This window comes from Dermacentor albipictus, chromosome 10 (genome assembly GCF_038994185.2).
Source record: "Dermacentor albipictus isolate Rhodes 1998 colony chromosome 10, USDA_Dalb.pri_finalv2, whole genome shotgun sequence".
NCBI lineage: Eukaryota > Metazoa > Arthropoda > Arachnida > Ixodida > Ixodidae > Dermacentor > Dermacentor albipictus.
The window spans coordinates 77,547,132-77,572,229 of NC_091830.1; the positions used below are offsets into that span (position 1 = coordinate 77,547,132).

At 48.9% G+C, this 25,098-nt stretch overlaps 1 protein-coding gene and 1 long non-coding RNA gene across 3 annotated transcripts in view; one reads left to right on the forward strand and one right to left on the reverse strand.

Moving 5' to 3' along the window:
• Positions 1-25,098, forward strand: part of LOC139050704 (uncharacterized) — a 235,648-nt gene that overhangs the window by 205,854 nt on the left and 4,696 nt on the right. For both annotated transcript variants that reach the window (XR_011509030.1, XR_011509031.1), the window contains exon 2: positions 6,496-6,660. This is a non-coding gene — a long non-coding RNA (uncharacterized lncRNA). The remainder of the gene's footprint in view (positions 1-6,495; positions 6,661-25,098) is intronic.
• Positions 17,599-25,098, reverse strand: part of LOC139050701 (putative diacyglycerol O-acyltransferase Mb3761c) — a 521,464-nt gene continuing 513,964 nt past the window's right edge. Inside the window, exon 14 of the mRNA XM_070527326.1 lies at positions 17,599-23,154. The gene's annotated coding sequence lies outside the window, so the exon portion shown is untranslated. The remainder of the gene's footprint in view (positions 23,155-25,098) is intronic.

A 25,098-nucleotide genomic window follows, 5' to 3' on the forward strand; every position in this document is an offset into this window, starting at 1 on the left:
GCTCGAAGTTCTCTGCAAATACTGGATGCACTAAATCCAGTGCTTGCTAGCATCGTTTAAGCATCATGGCTCGAACAATAGTCCCCTTCCGCACTGAAGTTAAAGGTGCGTCGATCTTTCAGTGGAATGCTAGGGGTCTAAGGACCCGCATAGCAGACTTTCGCCAATTCATTTTTACACATCGCTTTCCCATACTGGTCATTTGCGAGCCAAATACGTCAACACCACTCAGACTGTCCGGTTACGAATCTTTCGTCTCGTCCACATGCGGCGCGAGCACGAAAGTAATCATCTACATCCGCACGGACTTTACATATGTCGCTAACGCGGTAGAGCCTCACGACGACAACCAATATGTCTGCCTGAATATCCAAAAGAAAGATGTGTCATTCACACTAATTGGAGCCTATATATCCCCAGCGGGTCACTTTGACGGCGAACGACTCAAGAAAATATTACTGATGAACAATGGCCCCTGGGTTATCACAGGTGACTTCAACGCGCATCACCAGCTATGGGGAAGCACTAAAATTGATTCCAGAGGCAGGAGTCTCGCCTCCTTTGCTGCCGACCATGATTTGTGCTGTGTGAATGACGGCAGCCCTACGTTTTTGCGAGGCACCACCTATAGTAGCTGCTTGGACTTAACTTTGGTGTCACGGCGCTTTGCCTCGAGCGTCGACTGGTTCATGGACATTGAAACACATGGAAGTGACCATATTCCAACCTACATAAAGATTAGAGGAGTTGAGCAACGCTCCTCTACTGTCTTGCGTACAGTTGATTGGACAAAGTTTAAGAAGGATATGAATGACGCATGTCGAGAAGGCCTTTCACACACCATCGAAGAAGCAATCGCAGAGACATTGAAAACATCCATCTGCTCGCTCACAAGGTCAGCAAGGCGAACAGACTCAGATATGGAACTGGAGAGGCTTCGTGCGGAACGCCGACGGGCGGAGAGGAGGTATCGGCGCACGAAGTCCGTCTTGGATCTGAGGGCTTCACGACGCATACAGAAGAAAGTACAGCGTCGTATAGATAAACTGGATGACAAGTGATGGAAAACTTTCTGTCAGTCGCTTGATCCCAGAAAATCGCTCTCGCACATATGGAGAACTGTTAGGGGACTTCACTCATCTCCGCATCAAAGGAAGCCCTTTGCTGCTCTGGCCCTATACCAACTCCGCTCGGAACTTCAAGTGGCTGAAGAGTTCTGTGCACGGGTTGCTGGGTCCGCGGCCACCATTACTGACGCAGCATTGAATGACATCCCTGAGGCACGTGTACCAGAAATGAACGTGCTCTTTTCACTCGAAGAGCTCGATGCTGCGTTGGCGACCTGCAGACGTTCGTCGTCACCAGGACCTGATGGCATCACGTATGCTGCCCTATGCCACCTTGGGCATGACGCACGTGATGAGCTGCTCAGCTACTACAATGAGTCTTGGCAGAATGGCGCCGTTCCTAGACAATGGAAATCGAGCCGCTTGATCCCCATACTGAAACCTGGAAAGTCTCCCCTTGAGCTCTCATCATACCGTCCGATTGCGCTTTCGAGCTGCGTCGGTAAACTGATGGAAAGAATTATTCTTGCTCGCTTGGAATGGTACCTAGAGCGATTCAACATCTATCCGGACGCCATGACGGGCTTTCGTCGAGGTCGCTCGTCCATCGACAACGTCATTGACCTCATAACCTGGGTCCAAAATCAAAAAAGCCTCAAGCGCCTATCAGTGGCACTTTTTCTAGATATTAAAGGAGCATACGACAACGTCGCCTATGAGGCCATACTGAACTCGCTTGAGGCTGTTGGAGTTGGTGGCCGGATGTATCAATGGATTCGGGACTATTTAACTGAGAGGTGCTTTTTCTTACAGACTGAAGACGGCCCAACTTCGGAACATTACATCAGACATGGTGTGCCGCAGGGTGGAGTGTTGAGCCCCATTCTGTTCAACCTCGTCTTGGTAGGACTAGCGGAGTACCTACCGCGGTCAGTTCACGTCTCAATATACGCCGACGACATTTGCATCTGGGCTTCTGCGGTGACACGACCTCAGGTACGAGCCAGGCTCCAGCGGGCGGCAACCATGACGGCATCTTATCTACGAGAACAAGGCCTCAGCCTGTCTACTGAAAAGCGCGCATTGGTTGCCTTTACGCGCAAACAAATGTCATCATATCCTGTTTCAATTAATGGTCAGGCGGTATCCTATTCTAAGACACATCGCTTTCTGGGTGTAATCATTGACCGCAACCTCTCGTGGAGCCCTCACTGCGTCTATCTAAAGAAGAAATTGGTTGCCATTGCTCAGGTCTTTAAGTTTCTCTGCGGCAAAAACTGGGGTACACCAGTCCGTTCTATGATGCAGCTCTACAGGGTACTGTTTCTCGGACTCCTACGTTACAGTCTACCAGTGTTGTCAAATGCATGCAAGACGAACTTTCGCGCCTTGGAGAGCATACAAGGTCAAGCCCTACGCACGTGTTTAGGGCTGCCTCGGTGCACGTCAACAGCAGCAACAATTGCCATCGCTGGGGACCATATGATCCAGACACACGTAGTTGTCGACTCTCTCAGAGCGCACATTCGCCATCTGTCAAGAATCCCCGACCATCATTTGACCTCCCTACCAGCCGAAAGACCTCAAGCGACCTTTTCACGAGTGATTAGCGCTCATCAAGAGTGCATACCGTCATCTTTTACACCGGCGACAAAGCCTTCATCTCCCCTGTGGTGCCTACGACAGCCTCAAGTGAATTTTGATATTCCTGGAATTACAAAAAAGTCCAATCATCCATCGCCGGCTCTGAAGCAACTTACGCTCCTATTACTACACCAGACGTATCATGACCGCATACATATATATACCGATGGTTCGACCTCACGTGCCAGCTCAACTGCCGCATTCGTCGTTCCAGCCAAGAAGGTTACAGTTCAATTCAAATTGTCGCACACGACTACATCGACATCAGCAGAGCTTGCAGCTCTCCATGCCGCTATGATGTACGTCACCGAAGAGCCCACAGAGAAATGGGTCGTATTTTGTGACTCTAAGGCAGCCCTTCACAGCATCAAGTCTGCATTACGTCACACAGTATACGAGCAAATGATATCTGACATCAGGGAAGTACACCACCATGCTCTGGAAAGAGGGCACACCATTACATTTCAATGGATTCCTGCTCACTGTGGCATTGTCGGCAACAACCTAGCAGACAAGGCTGCCCGGTCTGCCCACGAAGATACTCAGACGCGTTCCATACCTTTGGCGAGGTCTGACGCTGCCAGGGAACTTCGCCTATATGCACGCAAAAAGTCGCAAGAACTCTGGAGTTCAGGTGCCTTCAACTGCCGGTTATATAAACTGGACCCCATGCTACAGCTACAAGTGCCATCTAGCCTTTCCCGCGGCGAAGCAACCTTGCTGTGCCGCTTGTGGCTGGGAGTAGCATTCACAAACTCATATTCCTTTCGTTTGGGAATGGCCGAGAGCCCGATGTGCGATTACTGTGGGTGCGAGGAGACCATCGAGCACCTACTGTGTACTTGCCCCCACTATGATGTACAACGCCTCTCTCTGCAGGAAACTTTACACCGACTAGACTTACGACCTTTCACCGAGTCAAAGATACTCGGACCGTGGCCACACCCGTCACTGACACGAAAAGCGAATCGTGCATTACTGCAATACTTGAGGTACACCGGTTTAAGAGACCGTTTATAGTGTCCCTGTGCATAGTGTCCCTCCCACACGTACTCTGTGCTTACTCTCTCCCTTTCTTCTTCTTTCTATTCCCCTTTCCCCCACCCCCAGTGTAGGGTAGAAAACCGGATACTCTTCTGGTTGACCTCCCTACCTTTCCTGTCCTTGCTTTCTCTCTCTCTCTCATTTTTCTTGAAAACGCCGCACCCACTACTTTTGTCGGGAATGCTTGTCATGCTTATAACACGCATGCCGTTCGTTACCGGGAAGTACCGGGCTCGCAGCGTTAAAGAAAGGAAATGCGGGCAAGACAGATTACGTTTACTATTGTGTGGCAAGATACAACCCAAAGGGTGTAATTTTGTTTCAGAGTGTACAAAGTGCGGCCCAGCTCTTTCGACGAAGTTTGTTTTGTGTGCCACCGCAAGGCTGCACCTAGGCGGTTATATCATAGAATAACATAGTAAACGACAAGAGGGGACACTCGAGCAGTTTCACAGCCGAGCTAGGGAGCTTCGCCGATTCCGCTAGGTGGCAGAGCACATCCAGAAAAATGTGGCTGCGGCTGCGGCTAGTAGCTTCACAGGAGGCACGACCCAACACGTGCGAAGCCTAGTCAGGTCTCGTCGCCGGGCTCGCGGTTCTGTTAAATGCGCCCGAGGATCGTTGTTAGGTTCTTCTGCCAGCGTCCAGCACTACTGCTTCGTCGCCGTTTTATGGTAAGGCCACAGGAAGTTACTTTTCACGTTGTTAAAGGCTCATTTTTTTTCGTATTTCGTTATGTCACTGTTAGCCGCATGAAGGAGTGGCGGTGACCTTGAAGTCATAAACAGCTGCTGTACATTTGCAACGCTGAATTTCATTTCACATTCTTTTTCTTTTACCATGCGCAATAATGAGTGGCGATGCTAGCGATAACAGCGACGCGGCAGCGTTCTAGCTGCGAGGCACGTTCGAAACAATTACGAAATTCAAACAGAAATGGTTTGTTATGAAAGGCGGCCTATGAACACACGCCGTTCGGTGCAGATAGCTTTATGTTACGCCCAGCGACTTCTGAAAAAGTATGGTGCTCCACTTTTGCAAAAAAAGCGTAGCTATTTCTAAGGAGGTACACGTGCAATATTTGCAGTATGGCGATAATGCGCGCTCTCTCTGCCTCTGCAGCAGGTTATGTGCGCTCGAGTGTTGTTAGCTGTTTTGCATTGGGCTGAAGATACGTGTTTTCATGTTTTCATTGTGTTTGGAGTCCTTACCATAGAAAATTTCTTGCTTTTTATTAGCATTTATAAGAACGCTTCCTTGACCTTAGATAAGAAAAATAGGAATTACACGAAGAAATACAGCATCGCCATTGAAAAGCTTTGAAGGCTCCAGCATTGCTTACACGAGGGAGCGTAGTGTCTACATTCAATGTATTTGAAGCCTCCAGTATTGCTTACCTTCTGCCTGTCGTTCTACGTATTGTAGGAACCTCCACTATTTCCTCAAATATTACTCCCCTTCTACCTGTCATTCTACGTATTGTAGGAACCTCCACTATTTCCTCAAAATATAATCTACAGCCAAAGGACGTCATGGATATGCAAGGGCAAAGTTCCAAATATCAGAAGACGATTGCAAGGCTTCGAAGACAGAAGGCGAAGACCGCCAACACAGTCAAAATGCGTAATTGACTGAGATGCCAATATCTTGCAGCTGTATAAGCAGATACGCACTGGATTACACATTGGAGAGGAGGAGATGGTGCGTGGCCAATGATTTTTGTAGCCATTTTATTTTGGCATGCAAACATTCACATAATTTTGCTATCTTAATCACCCTCTTTCGCAGAAGTACAAGAAAAAGCGTAATATTTTTTCCTGCTAAAACATTCCCATATTGAAGAAATTGATTGCTGGCGTGTCTGCGTAGTTTTTATTTCGTTCTTGGGATAGTTGCAACACGTCTTGTATGTATTTTGCGTGTGTGAAGTTATTACCATCACGTCATTCATTTCCTAGTATTCTCCATTACTTGCAGTACTTCCTCTTTTCATGCCTGCCACTTATCTCACAACGTTTTTGCAATAAAATGTTTTCTGCTATTTTCATGTTCTTGGCTGTGCAGCAGGTCGACTTATATTGAACGAACATGGCACATTTATTTACGATACTCCTTTTGGTGTGTGTTACTAGAAGTACAATGTCACAAACGATAAAGTTCTACTTCCTCAACAGTTGGCATGATTGTTGTGCTAAGTTACCGCTTGAAACAGCAAATATGAATATATATAAAACTAACATAAAGTGAAACGCCTTCTCGCGTCGTCGTCGCAGCATATAAACAGCGGCACAAGCGCCTGAATGAAATCTCTCGATTTATGCAAAGTTATGGGTCACAAAAGATAAGAATAAAAAAAACGAAACCGAAATTATTGCCTCAGAGATTCGGCGGCGTGCAGCCACCATCTTCGAGGCTGGTGCGTTGCACGGATTTTGCTAGGAGCGCTCAGAACCAAAGTCCGCCGCAGGTGCCCACGGAGTGTCTACGCTTTACGTTTACTGTGTTACTCTATGGTTATATGCCGTCGCATGAGAGCTTCGTTTATAGCGCTGTGCCCTCCTGTAAAAGCGGCGTCGACAGGCTTCAAGCCTCAAAAGCTTAAGATCTGGCTTTGGTTTATCTATGCGCCGCCGTAGTCGTATCGTAGCTTGTTGTAGACACTCACTAACCTGTTTGAACCGCTTGTCGTGTGATGGCGCCTTTGAAATCGGCTGACGGAACTTTTTCCAATTTGTTACAGCGTAGGCGGCAGTCTGGCAGCTAGGAGCATTTTCTGGAACCAACCAAATTCGTAGGTGATCTGAGCCCCATGGGTCCCTTTCACATGTCCATGCCAGGCACACACCACTTGTTGATATCACAAGGTCGATGGTGGATTGTTCCTTTCCTCTGCCGACAAATGTAGGTGAGCTGTTATTGAGGGTTTGTATATCATGCGTAACAATGAGTTCGTTCATCTCCACGCCACAACTGTCTTGTGGACGAGAACACCAGCGAGGATGGTGTGCATGGAAGTTTCCGCACAGCACAAATCCTGCTGACCGGTAACCACGTTTCCTGCGTCACTTGTCTGCACCTAAATGTGCGCTTAAATGCGCCCACAAATATGCCGAGTGTCTTATTAAATGACGAGGACCAGAAGTAAGTTTAACAGTTCTGTGAAGCTTCAGCAAAAAGAAAAAGAGAAATAAAAACCGATAAGCAACAAGCGAACGATCGGAGGAATGATGAAAGAAAATTCTTGGCGCGTTTTTACTTCGTTATTGGAGAGCTGCCGATCAACTCATTGCGCCGTGGAGCCCCAATTTCGGAATGTATACCTCACATGTTTAATGCAACCAGCTCGAAATGTCAGCCAAATTCAGCACGGCTCGAACGTAAAAGAGAAGCCTATTCACGAACCTCACGCTTCGGTCTCCTGTTACCAGGAGCCGCTGATGCGTGCGCAAAAACTGGCAAAGCTTGGACCGCCGAGTAATTGAGTATCCAGAGGAATGACAAAATTAGAAAGCTTGCGGCTATAGTGTCATTGCAGGAATTCAAACCCTGCAGCGCGCGCTTCAGTTTGTAATGCCGCGTCACTGCCACCATCAGTATCAGGGGCGTGAATAGTCTCCCGCCTCACGCCCCATGTCTCGTTACACTTGGCGGGTGTATTGAACTGATCGACTAACAAGGAATTCTTTATTATTGCGACAAGAATTATGGGACACTCCATGCGCATTTATGCCGTCGCCGCCGCCGCAGTGATGTTCTGTACAGAGTTCAAGAGCGATAAAATTGGCGTCCCGCACCATACGTGCGAGTGAAAGCGAGTGCGGGTGACGAGCCTCCTGTCGCGCTCGAGGCATGGAATTGAGGCAAGGGAGGGGCGTTCTTTTCCGGCGTCAACTGCTTAGGGCCGATTTACGCTCGAGCCGCCCATCGCCGCAAGCCGCACCGCAACCGTGCGGTCGCACGAGAGATTGCACGCATCAAACACTGGTGCACGAATTTCGGTTTACAATGTGTGAGGTATACACTGTGCACACAGTGTAAATGGTAATTTGTGCACAAGTGCTGGATACGTGAAATTTTTCGCGCGACCGCAAGCGTGCGGTGCGGCTTGCGGCGATGGGCGGCTCGAGCGTAAAGCGGCCCTTACGGCGCGGCCGTGCGGCCGCTGTATCTTGAAAGCGACTTGCGACGTGGCCAAAGTGCTCACCCGTGCGGGCCTCATCTTCAAAGCGATCTGCGGCGTTTGCAGAGTGCCCGTAGTGCCGGTAGCTTCGTATGCGCTGTGCCTTCGACTTTGCGTTCGCGTCGCAGCAGGAATGGCAATCGATCGCTGCAGCTGCCACGATTCCTCACTCGAGCATTTCGACGGCGAGTTTTTGCGCTTATCGAGCGGGAGGTGTTCAGGTTTACCTGTGCGCGCGTGACACAGTGCTTGTTAATTCAGTATAACATGTTGGCGGGCTAGTTTGTTTGAATTGATGATACAATGTGAAAGCACGACTGAACGAGGACATAGAAACACAAAGGGCTGTCTTTGTGTGGCTGTTTCTTTCTTTTATGGGGTTTTACGTGCCAAAACCACTTTCTCATTGTGAGGCACGCCGTCGAGGCGGACTCTGAAAATTTCGACCGCCTGCGGTACTTTAACGTGCGCCTAAATCCAAGTACACGGGTGCTTTCGGATTTCACCCACATCGAATGCCTGTTTCTTTCTACGCCCTCCTTCAGACGCAATTTTGCATTCTATCATCGTTATTTAGTGAGTAAACAAACGTTTACAACTGTATATGGCAGATAAAGCAACTATACTTCGTAAATCTACCTACTAGTTTGCTATCGCAATCGGTGCTTCGCTTTTCGGGCGAAACTGCGACTTTTTTTCTGCTTGTTTGTAAGGAATTAGGTTCCCATGCGGTAATTATGGAGAGTACAGCTACCGAAAAAGGAAAATAAATTTCAGCTACTATACGTCCTAATGCGAAGTTTCAGCGCAGCTCTATAAATGTTCTCATTTTGCCATATAGACGAGCGCACGCCAAGTTTCGCCCGAGACGCCAGCGCTCGTTTCTCCCCTGGCGGCACGGTTTCCAATCCCCCGGGGGTTTGCTTCCGCCGGTTCCCTTCGCTACAGTGCTCTAGAATATGGGTAGTGGGTTCAGGGAGCGGCCGCCGGTGAGGCGGCTTGTGTCGACGATACCAGATGGCGCCACCAGAGCATAGGCTGTATGAGATGCGGCGCGCTGCGCCGTGGCTGCGCACTGTGTATAGAATTGTCGCAGAAATAAACAAGGCTCTGTCTTTTAAAAGAGGTCCTACAAATAGGTGAGGCTGTACACAGATATTGTCGGCGAATCAAGAGAATTAGATATAGTAGTAGCCAACAGCCGATAGCGCGGTCGTGCGGACGAGCGGCCCCGTTGATCCTTCGCAACGCTGATCGTGCTCTTTTGCAGGTACGGCCCCCATATTTCAACGTTAGTGCATAGTAGTATTATCGCCATAGGAAAGGCTGAGTAAAGGGAGAGGAGTAAACATTCTATAGATCATCGGGGTTATCCAGCCGCCCACTCGAAACTGTCGGCAAACGTGGCCGAGCGTACTCCAGCTTGAGCCATCGGAAGTGTTTTAGTAGAGGGGCGGGGCAACGAGAAATCGCAATAAAAAAAAAAAACGCTTCACTTAGAGACCGTTGTGTGTACCGCGAACTATATCCGAATGCGATAATATTAAGTGTGGTATGCATGCCCCTGCTTTAATTGTTCTGATGCATGCATTTCTTTTTCTTCAAAACGAAGGGTCAATTGCCGCCGATGTATAAACGCTGATGAATGCAAGACAAGACAAAATAACTTTCATAAAATAAAGCACTCCTTTATTGCAGCGCTCCAACTATGCCCAATGTGAAACAAATTCTTGAATTTAGCCGCGCGACTATGAGCACTTGCCCATATCTTAGCATGAAGCTTCTTTTTCCTTCGAGCTTCTCGCGACTCATTGATTAATTGAACATAAAAATGTAACCTTGTCAAAACATAAAACTTGACAATGCTGGCTGTGAGCGCTTCTGAATGCTGGCTGCACCCTACACCACATGAAATCTGGGATTTGCCCAGCACCATAACATCTACTATTCTGTTACTGCACAGGCTTTCCTGACTAAAAAAAGTTGTGAAAAGGTTTTCCAGCCTTCTCACCGTCAAAAAAAGCACGCGGGACGGGTAGAGCAACCCTCCTTTGTCACAAATTGCAGTGAACTCATTGTCCTGGCTTTTCTCATTTGGCGCCTGTAGCAGCAAGTTTTTGCATTCGACACAGTCACTGCGTGGAATGAACTTGCGCGCTACATAACCTGCCATGTAGTGTATTAGCCGGTCATCGCTGTTTTCAATGACATAACCGCTGTGATCTGGACATATTTGGTGTAGTTTGCCTTCAGCCAATGAGAGATTGCCCGACTCTATGAGTTTGTCAATGTCTTCCTCTGCAGTGTTGGCATCATATGCATCCAGCAAGGAACTAAGTGGCTCATTGCTGTCGGCGTTTCCTGATCTCACTACGCTCGCTAGATTATAAAACGAAAGACAATTCACTACAATCAAAAAATTGGGTTGATGTAGGGTGATCATTAGATCCACAGGACTGCCTTACGATACCGAAAAAGTTCTCCAATAGATCCTGGCTCAAGCGCGATGTCATTAAATACTTAAAGCCCTGTGTACTCAGGCAGCTGGGTAGGACTGCTAGCCGCGCGGGCGGGCGCGCCGAGCCTACAGCCCACGCTACAACAGCGCCACCGCTTAGATCCGGGACCTGTCGACACTCGCCGCCTCACCGCATCGCATGGAGCGCGGCGGCTCCTGAACCCACTACCCCATATTCTAGAGCACTGTACCTTCGCTCGCGCTGAGCCAGAGGAGGCCAGGCTGAGCGCGCGCTGCACGAGAGAAGGCTTTCTCGCGCGCGCTGCACGCGAGAAGGTGTAGGGTTCCGTCGCCGCTTCCCTTCGCGGTCGCGCCCGCGTTCAGTTCGCGCTGCGCGCGAAACGTCTCTTGTTTGCGACGGCGCCTCTTCGGATGACCGGAAATTATTATTGTGTTGTTAACTGTCACGACAGCAATGTAAACATGAAAAGGTTGATGCCACCAGTGAAATTATACCGATTCACAAGAAAATGGTACGAAAGAAGCAGACGACAGACATGGATTACTGCGGTGCGCCGAGCGAAGTAAACATCTGGCAAACGAAGCGAGATCGTTTATTGATCACTCCTGAGTGTATGACGGTTTCTATATCTAACCCACGTGAAATTAATAATTACTCGGTACATAATCTTTTTATTCATACAAAAACTTTAAGTTCAACGAGTGCTTGTCCTGTCTTCTTTCTCGTGTTTCGTTTGTGTGTGCGCTGTCTAAGAATGGAAACCACGTCTGTTGTATGCGCTAGCAGTGGCCGAAGTTCACGCGTGCCGAGAAATTGAATATGTGCATGATGCATTGAACATGACCGGAGTTCATTCCCGCTTCACCACTGCACCGATCGATCGGGTTACTGGACGATACACACCCGCGTCTTGGTCGCGCCGGCATTGCTGAAGCAGGAATGATTAATAATACTTTCAACTTCCGTCTCTTGAGTACTGTTAAAAAATGACCAAGCTGTCTACATTGCTGCCTCTATTCCATATTGTAGGGGACGTACTAGTTAAAGTTGTGTGCGCATGTCGTACTTGTGCTATGCAGCGATATATCTTGTTTATTCCCGCACAGTGTCGATAGAAGTCCGTTGTCGCCATCAGAGACAAAACGGATTTGTAGCAAACATAATGTGAGAAACTGCAAAAATGACTTTAGCTCGTAGGTGCCGTATGTATGTGCCGCATCGTATGTGCTGACGATTTTTCCGGCGGCACATACGATGTCGTTTCCAATTACCTAGTTGCTCAGCGTCCCTTACATGGTTAAGCAGACGCTGCCCTTTCGCCGCATTGCAGCCATAAAAATAATCGTCAAGCGTACCGATCTTCTTAAAGGCAAATATAGCGTGTGCAGTTTGTTTCACACTAAGGGGAAAACTCGGAACGTATTGCATCGCGATGCGGCAAGCAATGGAGTCGTGCGGCGGCAGCAGCTCGAGCAGGCGCACACGCTTGAGGGGCGGTGTCGTGATCTGCGTCGTCTGCTACGGCGGCGCGCGCTGGCCGCATTTTCGGGAAGCGTGGTACTGTCAGGGGCAGTGCACCGATTTCATCGGTACTGCGGGAACTGAGCTGATGTTCTTTACTAAACGTTGTGCGTCGCCACACTCTGATCCTTCATTGGCGCTAATGGAGTTCCACAAACTTCTTTTGACAACATGGTTCATTTGTAATTTCGAAGGGCCGGAGTACTGAGCGTGTGCACGTATATTTCTTCACTGTGTGTGCTACCGTAATGAGCAGCGACAAAACGCACCAAGATGTGCGCGCAACGTGCTCAGTCTTTGTTTGACTCGAAAGGAAAACAAAGCACTCAACGATGGGAGTCGAACACGGTGAAACAAACGGACACGATTAAATGAACATTTTAGGTTCAGACAATGAGCTGGAAGTGATTTTTCTCGATAATCATTCGCTACACCAGACAGACCCTGCCCGCCGGTGGGGAATTGGACACGTCACGCTCGGAACTTCAGTTAGTATCTCATCATGTCCCCAGCGGCAGCGATGACAGCGCTCATCCTGGAAGGCAGTGAAGTGTAGAATGACTTGATCAAGGATGTGTTCATTCGCTGCACGTCTCAGTCACTGACGATGGTGGATCGAAGCCTATCCTCGGGCGACTGATAGAGGGGATGTTGCGCCAGCGATACTTTCAACGAGCCCCAGACATTTTAAATGATGTTGGCGCCCGGGGATTGAGGCGGCCGCTCCAAGAGAGTGACTGCGCGCTCTTCTAGCAGTTCTTGCACAGCACGAGCAGTGTGGATCGGCGTCCTATCGCGTTAGAATATATAGTCGCCTTCCAGAAACGGGCCGTCAAGAATGTATGGAATCAGTACGTCGTCTATGACTGCCATGCAGCGATGAACTTACATTCGAGGCGTATCAGTGGGCGTCGCGCAACGCTTAGCAAAGAATACCGGCTCCTTTCACGCAGTAACGATGTGATCAGCGCCCTGCACCTGACAGTAGAACGTTTCTCGACAATGCGGCCAGCGTGCGCCGCCGTAGCAGACGACGCCGTTCAAGATCCCGCCCCTCGAGCATCTGCGCGAGCTGCTGCGCTTCGAGTTTTCCCCTAAATGTGAGAGAGACTGTACACCGCCCTTCGAAGGAAATGTCCACGCGCACAGACCGCGCGCGGCGCGAAATGTGCCCAAACACGCGCAGTGCAGGAGGCAATCAAGGCGGCGCGAACGAGAGATGGGAGAGGGGTACCACCGCTAATAGAATTTTGCTCCGCATGCGGCGCTCTCTACGCCGGCGCAGCAGCGCCGCTCTCGGTGCCGTTCTTGTCTATATTGACTGGCGCGAACACTTTCTCGTGCGGCACGTTGCAAGCTGAGCGAGGTGTGGCGCGACTGCCTCGATACTCGGGAGATCGCGAGAAGCAACACATCTGTGACGCGTGGGTGTGGTTAACAGCAGCCGCTGCGGACATACCTCCAGCTCATGCAGCGCTGTTTCCATTCACACGACGCGCGCTACTTTGGCGCCATCTCGTAGCCATCGCCGCCGCACAGCCCGTTTGCGCAGTACGCGACAGCGTTAAGGAGCTCTTGTCGCAGAAAAGCCGGTGTCGTCGGCGGCGTTGGCCGTGAGCGATAAATCCCGGCAGGTACTTCATGACTAAAAAACAACTTGCAAGATGGGCTGGGTGGGAATCGAACCAGGGTCTCCGGAGTGTGAGACGGAGACGCTACCACTCAGCCACGAGTCCGATGCTTCAAAACGGTGCAAAAGCGCGTCTAGTGAATGCGGTGTTGCCTTAGAAACTAGCCGTAGAAAGTTATACTGCGGTGTATATCGGTAATTATGAACATATAACTTACAGAAGTCGCAGTTACACGGGTAGCGAAGTGCGTTTCCGCTACATTTCTTCTGTGCTTTCCGCACACGCAGAACCATCTTGCGGCAAACACACAAGACCCCCTCCTCTCAATATAAGGCGCTGCCCCGACAGGTGGCGCGCCACGCGCGCATTGGGGCTGTGCGGGGACCGGTGCGAGGCGCGTCGCGGCCCGGACTCCCTCTCCCCTGACGACGCTTCGCCTTGCTTCCTCACGGGTTGCAGAATCAAGCGTCCTTCCTTTCTTTAGATCACTATCTATCTCTCTGCCCGTGCCGATCACGACGTTTGGCTGGCGTGCATCGTTTTCCCTTCCGAGACACCGAGTTCTTTGGTTCGTTCCGCTTGCTCAGGCGCGCGTTTCGTTGCCGCGCCGAACGCTGCGTTGCTCGACGCTCACCGCGTCCAATGCGGGGCGCCTCGTAAGTGATCGCTGCGCCGTAGCCCATTGTCTTACACCCCTTGGCGGGTCGATGGGAACGCTGTCGCGTTCCACTCTTGAAAGCGAAGCTTAAGCGTCCTCCAATTTTTTTTATGCGAAGCATATTACGAGGGCTCAACCCAGCTCCTCAGGCGCGGCGGTGACCATGAAATCACGTGACACCGTGACGTCACGACAGAGGAGAAGTGGCTTTGGCTCAACTCTTGCAAGACGGGCTGGGTGGGAATCGAACCAGGGTCTCCGGAGTGTGGGACGGAGACGCTACCACTGAGCCACGAGTACAACGCTTCAAAGCGGTACAAAAGCGCCTCTAGTGAATGCGGTGTTGCCTTAGAAACGCGCTGTTTCTAAGGCGTGCGTCTCTTGCTCAGGCGCACATTTCGTTGCCGCGCCGAACGCTGCTTTGCTCGACGCTCACCGCGTCCAATGCGGGGCGCGTAGTCGCTGCCCTGTAGCCCATTGTCTTACACTCCTTGGCGGGTCGACGGGAACGCTGTCGCGTTCCACTCTTGAAGGCGAAGAAGTAATGCATGAGTTGTTTCTTCGTCTAGCCGAACCAAATATAGCCAAGCAACAGCAGTTCACCAGGCTAAACAGTGGTTCAACAACTAAAATAAAGGCTAGTATGCTTCGCATCCTGGGCTTAACCTTACGTAAGCCACAGCCATTTTTTTCTTTTCGCGCTTTCGCCATACCCTCCTGCTCCGCTTTCCACCTCATGGTTCCGCTGCACCTTCCTCCTCCGCTTTCCTGCTCGCGCCCTTTTCACTATCGCAGTCTTTCATCTCCCGCTCCGCTCCGTGTTCGCTTTCATCATTCGCTGTGCTTATTCACTCGGTTACGAGGTAGGACGCCCAAGCTCGCCGTAAGAACGGGCGCCCAAGGATCCCCTAAGCTAGGCTGAATCGGCTAGGCTGTATCAGGGACACAGCCGCAGTGGGCAAGTGAAACATCGTCTGTATGCTGCAGAGGGTGTATGCACACTATAGCACAGAATTTACGCCAACGAAATGGCAAGCTACGTTTAGTCACGCATTAGAATGCTTACCTACTGAACTTAAGTTACAGCTAGTGTGCGTCTAACGGCCTGATTTTGCAATAGTGCTCCCTCGCTATTAGAGAACCCTCTTGTTTAGCAGAGAGGGCTTCGGCGCTAGAGTTCAGTAATGACGCACCTACTGGTGGCGCCCGAAATAGATCTGCACTGCTCGGGTCCGCCGCACTCGTAAATGGTTGGGATTCTTGCGCTTGCCTCAATATCCTGCATATTGTTAAGAACGGCCCGCTGAGATGCAAGTTTTGCCAGCCAGTTGCGACAACGGTGGCAACCTTTTCTTGGAACGCCACCGTTACGCTCTAGCCTCGTCGCCATTGCGACTAAACGCGCTCGGTGGACCAACTGTGGTTATTGCGCCCGCCACCGCCAACCTGGTCTGCCGCCAGCGGGGGAGCGCCCGCGGGAACGTTCGCCGTTCGAGACGCAAGACAATGGGCTACCGGCCGCGCTGCGGGTGTCAGCTCGGGAAATAAAAGGCACCTTTCTTGACACAAGCCCCGAGTTCGACGAAGTCCGGCTGACCTCGGTTGGGGACCGTGAACCTCGCGCAAGGAAGTGTGTGTGTGAGCGTGTGTGTATAAACCGTCCTTCAGAGAGGCGACTTGTTTACGATGACTGGACGGCCGTTTCCGTCACCTGGGAATTGGGGGGGCCGAGTGTTTATAAACCGCTGTTGTGCGGATGCTCAGTACTCTTTCTCAAGCAGTCATGTTAGACTGATGTACTTTCTCTCGCAGTCATGCTAGACTGATGAACTGGATGTAGCTACTGTAAATAAACCCATATTCCTCGTTCTCGATGAGAAGCAGTCCTTCCCTTCATCAACGTCCTCAGCGTGGACAAGTTGGACGACGGCATGGGCCAGCGACCTTCTAATTCATGCCGGACTCCAATGTTGACAACGGGTTACGAGCGATGGGATTGAGTTCCCAATCCTAACAATATGCGCTCCCTGTGGAGACGGACACGCTACGCCATGGTGAAATGCTTGAGTATCTGTCTGTATCTTGCTACCAAGATCTCTTCACTCTATTTCTGAACGTTAAGTGACGAACGCAGGTGCGCCATAGGCGAACAAACCTGAAATTTCTGCAATAGATTGCGTATACTTGTAGGACTTATGACTGCTGATGAGTACCAGACTGAATTTGATAAATACATTATACCTACTATGGCAGAGTAGTCTCTCAAACACGACCACTGCCACTAGGACTGACAAACATACTGCCGAGTGATGCTTCTCCGAAAGCCTAGCGAAAGGCCAAACTTAACTCGCGTTGCACCATGTTTAGCGAAACAACGGCGACATCTGCGCAAGTAATACGCATGGTAGGCATTTAAGTAGTAGCTTGAATGCTCATCACTGTTACAGAGATATACATAGCGATAGTATAACATGAATTCGTCACCTTAATTTTGAGAAAGCGTAGCTTTCTCAAAAGCTGAAAGACAATTGAAGCAAAAAAATTATCGCAGAAATTTCCATGGGAGTTGTCTAAGTATGGGTAAGTGAAGTACTGTGCCGCTTGGCCATCTCCACACAGGCTGGTGTCATTATCAATGTTATGAAACTTGATCCGGCCAGTACAAACGACAGCGCTGCGGCGACACGAACTCGTGCGGGCGGCTGTGCAAGGTGCATTGATAACGTAAGAAAAATACTGCACGTGACGGCGCCAGGTGCGCGGATGACGTTGCGATCCTCATAAGCCGTTATCGCTCTTTAGCGCCTTATCCATCCGCGTGGAACCATTATGAACCATGACCAAACGTACTTAGGCTTGTTATGGCACCGCTGCACGGACCTTACCTTGAAAGAAATCAGCAATGCCGAGAAACAGCGCCCGCTGCTCTATCTTCACGCGCTGGGCTCTCGCGTCTTACATAGCGTTCAAGATAGACGCGCGAGCCTGTATCTTGAATGCGATCTGCAAAAGTTGCAGAGTGCGGCACGTGCTGAGGGCTCCGTAAGCCCTGTGTTCTCGCCGCTTTGTTGGCGTTGATGCAAGAGGCAGCAGGAACGGGAATTCGCTCGCAGCTGCGGGCGTTACCTCGGAAGCGGTCCTCTTACGGGTCGGACGGAAGGACCGTTTTATCGTAGGGTAAGCATAGAAATGCTTACGCTTTTAGTAGCGCGGCAGATTTCGTGGTTGTGCTCCTTCAGACCTGCTGGAACAAGAAAGCGCGGTGTGAGTGTTCAACGTGTTATCTGATAGCTGCGGTTTCGACGCTTCAAACTAAGAAGTGAATGCCGTGACGACAAACGAGAGGAAACAAATGAATGAACAGAAGCAGCAGGACGGTTTGTGAGACGGTCGTCTCTTTTTTTCTTCGTTTGCACGTCAGACAGTCAACATAAAGGTCATCGTTGGACGTCTTAGGAAATACAATTAAAACTGCACTACCTTGAGATGAGCTGCCACTCCGTCGCTGAACAATGTGCGCGGTTCACCAGTACACGACCAACACATTCACCACACCTCGCTGTGTATGCAACCGCCGGGATAACACATCAACACTTTGAGATACTAGTAACTACACTCGAACTAGGAATGGTGGGTAATGATGCTCTTCGGGTTGTCTATGGTTTCCTTTGTTCGAACGGCGGTCACGTTTCAACTTCTCATCCGGGGTTTTCCCGAGCGTTCACTTGACGCTAAGACGTCACCGTCGCAACCACAAGGGTCTGTACTTCCGACGAAACGGTTGACAGATGAACTGTTGTAGACACAGCACGAAATGCGTCCACTGCGTGTATGTTGTACAAACATCAATCGACAACGTGAGGAACGATGACATGTTGCGACAGCTGGTGGCGTTGGCAATCGGTCATGGCGTATCCGGATGGAAGGTTGCGGCAGGGTGCTTGCTTGTTTTCTAAGTTAGCTTTGAACGAGCCCTGAAACATATTTAGCTAAAGTCTGAAGACTTTTCTCTTCATCGCGCGGTACGACGAAAGTATACGGCTATTTGGAGACTGAGCAAGTGCAACACGCCCAATTAGAATGAGGTATAATTCACCGTGCTTTTCATGAATTTTTATCGCTAGGTAAATTTTGCAGCGGCTAAGTATTGTGAGGGGCGACCAACAAAAAGTGACATTTAACCTTCAGGCCGCTCAGCACAGTATCGCCGCAAGATGCGACAAAGACTTATATAAAATTTCTGAGATAAAACACTATTTCAGGGCTTCTTCAAGAATAGCATCTATTCTAACATGAGGCCTCAAATAAACATACAAGAGTCAGAAAGCGCATTTTCACTTTGAAATGTCAGTGGAAGCCTGCAAGGATTTTCCACCTGCTCAACTCCACGCTACTACGTAGTTTTTCCAAGAAAGATACCTATTGCTCTTTAAAACCAAGATTGGACTCGAAATACACTTTGATCCGACAAGTTTTTTGACACTGCTTTTTTTTAAACACTTGCATATTTGAAAAATGTTGCTACTGTCGGAGAATCTAAATCTAAACGTACGTTAGATCCCAACCAACCCGCCCAGCAACAATTTCTACTAAACGTACGTGCCGTGCAGAAAATCGCTAAACTACTGTCTTCTGTAAGTAGAAAACATCAAGCAACAAATCACCCGAAAATGACACAGGAAACATCAACAGTAGTCCGGAACATGATGTCTCTGAAGCCAAGGTTTGTACAAAAGTCTCGTCTTCATCAGGTTTGACGAAAACAATGCACCTTGTCGAAAAGTATGCTCCATCGACACCACTTCTTCGACCACTGCTAGTACCTTCGTTTCTTTTTCCTGTCAACCAGGCATCAGTAGATCGCACCGAGGAATCTCGCCAATATCCTACGCGTGGTCATTTTGACACACGCGACAGAAACTCACTTGAAAGCCTTGAACAGTGGCTCCACTGACAGAGGCTCCAATATGTAAGCTCCCGCTTCGAAGCCTAAACGCTGTTGGGACCTAACAGGCTGCCTGCAATGTATTCCTTAATGTTCCCTTTATATCGATGACCCTCCCAGTTTGGCATATGCATTTCATTTCCGTCATTAGGGACATCTTTTGTGGACCACAGTACTATGCGTTTTAGTATTTTCCGCTGCTGTTAACACGTACTTATCGTACTTTCCTTATCACTCAAACATTCTGCCAAAAGCTGCACGCACACATGAGTTCGATGGTTTATCATGTGTTCGATGTGTTTATCACATGTGAGCGCGAATAGCGTGAACAACGGAAGTACCTTACACAGTTATCTTTCGGCACTCTGCCGAGTACACGGTAGAAAAGTTGAGAAAAGTGCAAAGCTAGCGCATCTCTAAGCGGTCAGGGATGCCACGAAGTAGAGTTTTCGAAGTGCTAAATCACTGGACTTTGACTGCAGCACTGGTGCGAATACTGCAGTTTCCTTTTGAGTACATTCAAAGCACTACAATGGACAGTGTTATGTGGGCCTGGTCTGTACGGTGGAACTACACTGCAAACGCGGTCCATATCATAGTAGTTTAATAATAACAGATGTAGATTATTAGTACTCTTACACAATAAATGACGGAAACTGCCGTGGAGGCTTGGACATTTTCTTTATGTCAGGGTAGGCATGAAATTGGCATCCATGTTACAAAACACGCGAGTTTAATTTACATTTAACGCGCAGCGTCATGATATATGAGCTGTAGGATGACGTATTGCGCCTCAGTTGTCTGTGGTTCGCTGTGTGACCTTTGATCCAGGCGGCCGCATAGTTACCCCAGCCAAAAAAAATTTCGAAACATTCTAACTTGGGTGGGTGTTACCATCATTCATTGTACGCTGCACTGGTTAAATTCAAATGGATGCAAGGTTCCCACGCCTCCCCCCCCTCCCCCAATGCACGGCATCAATGTGCTACTTCTGGATAGAAGCAAATAAATAATTCGGCGAAATAAGCAAATATAGACCACCACTTGCGGTCTTGCGTCAGTATAGAATCGCTGCGTGTCAACTACCTGTACTGTGCAAATCCGACATCTTTGTAAACATGCCACGTGCTTGGTACAGTTTATGTGATGCTGCAACGGCAACCCAATATCCGTCGTGCGCAAATAAGCACATCGCAGCATTTTCTTAGAGCGAGCAAACTCAGATGAGCATGTACTTGAAAGTCTGTAGCTGAAGCTTAGTTTTTCGAACATTGTCGAAACGCCGCACTCATAGAGCCTAGTTGGAAAAACAGAGTTCCACAATTGGTCACGGTTGAAGGCTCTTGAGAAAAAACGACACTAGAGAGGATTGATCACTTAAGCTGTATTTGTAACTTGCGGTCCCGAAATATCAAAATGGCTACTCTTAATGTGAAAAGAGGGTAAGGAAACGAATGACTAAAGCAGCTCGCCGTGGCGTGGGGATCTTTGACAGCATAAAGTCAGATATCTAGTCAACGGTTTCTCGGCCAGAAAGTACACGGCATTTTTAGGGAACCAACGACAAAATGTAGCACGTCTCGGAAATATGTTCTGCGTTACGACGGCCCCAACAGAAAGAATTGCTATGTTAAGGTCCACTGTGACGTTTGGTGCCGTTGTACTTGCATTGAATTGAAAAATAGATTTCGGTCAGATCAACCTGTTTCCGCCAATCGGAAAAAATGGGTATCTGCTTCAGAGTTGCTAATTAGTGTCCCTTGAGAATGCTACATGAATTCCTTACTAAGGTGGGATTATTTTCTTCCGGTTGACTCGTGGTGACTGCTTTGTTCAAATTGTTTGTATTTGAAATCCTTACTATGAGCGTGGCATACATCACAGGGGTAGGAAAGTTGATAGGCCGGTATGGCAACAACAAAGAACACGCATCAAACCTAGTTTTCTAAGGCGCTGAATGTCGAACTACTTCTTTGTGGTACTGTCAAATGTCGGATGTTAGCGCGCGTCTTCTCCCTCTGTACTTAAGGTATAAGTATGAGCTAACACTGATTTTGACGGCGTCGAAGGCATTACCGACACTCGCGTTACGTGACGTCATCGAGACATAAAGGAAGATGGGCGTTACTGCAGCGCAACCCGACGCGAGTGAAAATTGGATGGTGACGGCTGCTTTTTTTTTGGTGTGACTTGTTTGGAAGGTGCTATCTCTTAATTTCCAACCATGCAGTGGCCAATAAAGTTGTTTCTCTCTCTCTATCCCAGTTGGGGACATCACGTGGTGCCTTGACACTGAAATAATACAGTCGGACCAGTAGTAGCAGTTTTGGTGATGTTCTAGTGGAGCCTGCTGGTTAACAGTGCACGATCACGTCGGCAGTTGACAATAAGAGGATGTGATCAAACTAAGAACAGTATGTTAATGGCTATACAGCGATAGTACAGAAGACTCTGACACATTTCTATGCAAGAACAGTGTTTCCACAACTTCTTTGGATTGAACTGTAGATTGCGTTGGATAAAAGTCGTTTCATATGGGGTGGGAACTGCTGCATAAGATGCGAATGCTGTGCAATGAGCCTGAGCGGTTCCTAACGTACGTGGACACGGTCGGATTGCCGTCAATAGCACATGTGGTCCTGCTTGTCATGGCATCATGGCTGGCGACAGATGCGGTTGACCGCAAGTGGTTACAGATTACATTCAGGTGCAGAACACTGGTGCGTAGAAGTTCAAAATTACAAAACGTGAGACAGCACTTGGCGCAACCTTCAGAGACACTGCCTGATTACTCGCGTCATATTGCAACAATGACTATTACTTCGCCAACGACAACCTAAAATATTGAGTTCCGGTAAGCTGCCTGCTTTCTAGCGTCGTAATATAGCGACGCACTTGCTTTGAATTCAGAGCCCCAAAACGTCAGTGCCCGTTTTGACAAAACTTCTCTTACGTAAGTTCCACTTGCGATTGCCCATAGCCACGGTAATCCTGTCAGTATCACGTCTATAGCTGCGATATTATAGGGTGCCGAAACTCTGGCCAACAAGCAGGTGCGCAGACGTTTTGCTAGTATGGGACCAACGGCTGCTGCATCATTCGTAGTGTCTTACTGCAAGAAAGTACCTACTTTCAATCTGAACACTATAACTATTCTTAAATCTTCCTCTTACACTTTCTTGAGGCTCATCTTCTCCTGGCACAATATACACCAACCTGCATGCATCTTTTGTCTTCAAATGTCGCGCTAGCTGCATTCCTGCGAAGAACCTTGTGTCACGCTGATGCGTGCATGCTATTCCTGACGTGAATGTCCCCGGCGCACAGGGTTAGGGAAATTTAGGAATGCAGGCAATGTAGTTAACGAATCCTGTATGAGGACAAGATAAGCATGAAAGTGTGCAAATATTTCAGAGTGCCGCACACACAAAAAAAAGCTGTCACAACGTGAAGTTTCAGTTGTCTCTCTATGGAGTTCCATTTCAACCGCTTCGTCAACCACTGCGGTCAATAGTCCGGCGGCAGTGGGCGGGGATGGTCGGGTACGAAAGCGGGGATGACTAGCGGTGGACCGTCCACGGCAGGGCGGGCGATAGGCCGATGATAGCGTCACTTCCTTTGTTGGTGCGCAGGCTCCTCGGCAGGAAGAATCCTCCCCTGGGCGGGGACACGTAATGTATGGGCACGACGCACAGAACGTCGTCGGCGAAGTAGAAGTATCCGTAGCGAGGTTCGGCGGGCAGGAAGACGCCTTCCTCCGACTGCTGCTTGCTGCTGTCACTGCGCGGGTCACCGACGGCGACGCGGCCCGGCGTCGTCGCCCCGAGGCGGAGTCGCGTGGCGAGGAAACTGGAGATCGCCGACGCCACGTCCGGCACGAGCCGGTACGGAGGTATCTGCCGCAGGAACAGGTGTCCCAGCACTCCGTGCTCCAGGTTCGCGCACGTCTCCCTCGGAAAGCGGCCGTTGGTCGCTGGGTGGCCCCTGCGAGGATAGCGAGCAGCTGTCGTCATTGTCGCCAGAGAAGTCCAAGGGACCCTAAACGCAAACATATTGATATATTGATTTTAATTCAGTATCCATGTAACCTAGAATTACTGTTTCTTCTTTGGGGAAATTGACATTTGTTAACTCCCTTTTCAAGGCATTTTGTTTATATCCATGATATTTTATTTACATTGCGTATATGTGCGACTTGAAATAAACGGGCTTTCGCTTCGAAACATACAGCGAAGCGTACAACCATTACACTCTGCGATAACTAACTGTGTTACATGTACCGCTAGAAGTAGACAAGAACTGTGAAACGAGCGACCCAAGAAACACTAATAGAAGTAACCTTAAGAATGAAAAAAGACGGCGATGTGTTTTAGACAGCAAACACATCGATGCAATTGGCACACTAACTGAATTTAGCAGGAAAGAACGGTGCTAGTCAGCACATCCGGTCCATTCAATTCTCATTGTTCTTGCAGTTCTTGTCTACAGCCGTAATGGCGGTTGTGTAACCGTCTGTATTCAAGTATTGGCCACAGGGACTACTTCTGACTTAATCTCCTAGAAGTTAGAATCCAGGTCAGAGTGCACAACGTTGTAGAGGAGGGTGTTATAATGACGAATGTACACTAACGCTAGGAGCGCACTTCCAAAGTAGGTGTGCTTCGTCGACAGCTTTTTCTACGCCATGACACATTGGTCACGCAAGCCCTTGTGCAAGTACCTCGGCATCTTGCCGTGTTATAACTTTACGAAAATATTTTAAAGACCTTCTAAATGCTCAAGCTGTGCTGCTAATTCATTTCATCGCGTAAGCTTCCAGGCCTAAATATATATTAAACATTTCTAGTATATGTTCCGTTGGAGTTAACGTTCAGTAACTCTTAACACATGCGCGATTGTCTTGTGAAATGTCAAGGAAATTCGTATTGCTTGTAATGCTGCGAAATCGGCTGAATAGCTGATAAAGGATAAGTGAGAATAATTCTTGGAACAAAAATACATTGGGGCAAAGAATGAGTTTCAAGGAGGTTACTATAGGAAAAGGTAGCACCGCTTGTAGAATTAGTACTTTAGCCACAATCGCGGCTGTTTAAGCAAAGCCCACGTCCCAAGATCACTGAACAGCTATAGTGCAATGCCGACACTGGCGCTAGATTCCCCCTCTGATAATTAAACTATATTTTAAGCTACTTGTTTAAAGCCATAGCCCGGAGACTGTACAGAAGCGAAGAAAAGCACGCGCACTCAGAAGCCCCATGCCAGTGACTGTGCTAAGGAGCTGCACGGCAATATACCCATTCGTATGACCTGACAACCCACGCCACGCAATCGAATAAATAAGCAATGCCCAAAATCGTTCGCCACTTCTACGCCACTGTGCACAGCTCAGCCCAGTCAGTCATAACTATGTGCCCCCGAAAGTGAGAAAATTAATCGTAAGGAGTGGTTCGGAATATCAGCGATGCTCATTCAGACATATTCAGACCGTCTGTTTCATGTGAGCCATCACAAGCATTTCGTGCATTCGGAGAGTAAGCCTATAACGCAACTTTTATTGCAGCAAATGCAGTGCAGCTGCGTAGTTGAGGTACAGCACCCAATAAAAAACCACGAGATTGCTCATTCGAAAGCATGTATATACGCACACAATTTTGTTCTTGCCTGACATTAATTTCTGCAGCCTCGACTGCGGTGTCCCTGCAGAGGTCGCCATTCACCAACTTACTAGTCAGTTGTGTCGTCTGGTTACATCTTCGGGACTGGCGTAGACTCCTTCCTTCTCAGCAGTATGTTTAGGCCTAGCGTTGCTAGCTAGCCCTTACATGGTGTCAGAAGAGAGATGATATTGTTACGAGCACGGGTAGAAAGTTTATTTAGGCCGTTACCAGCAGGGGCAGCTGGCTACAATCCGAAGGAATGACCGCTGCA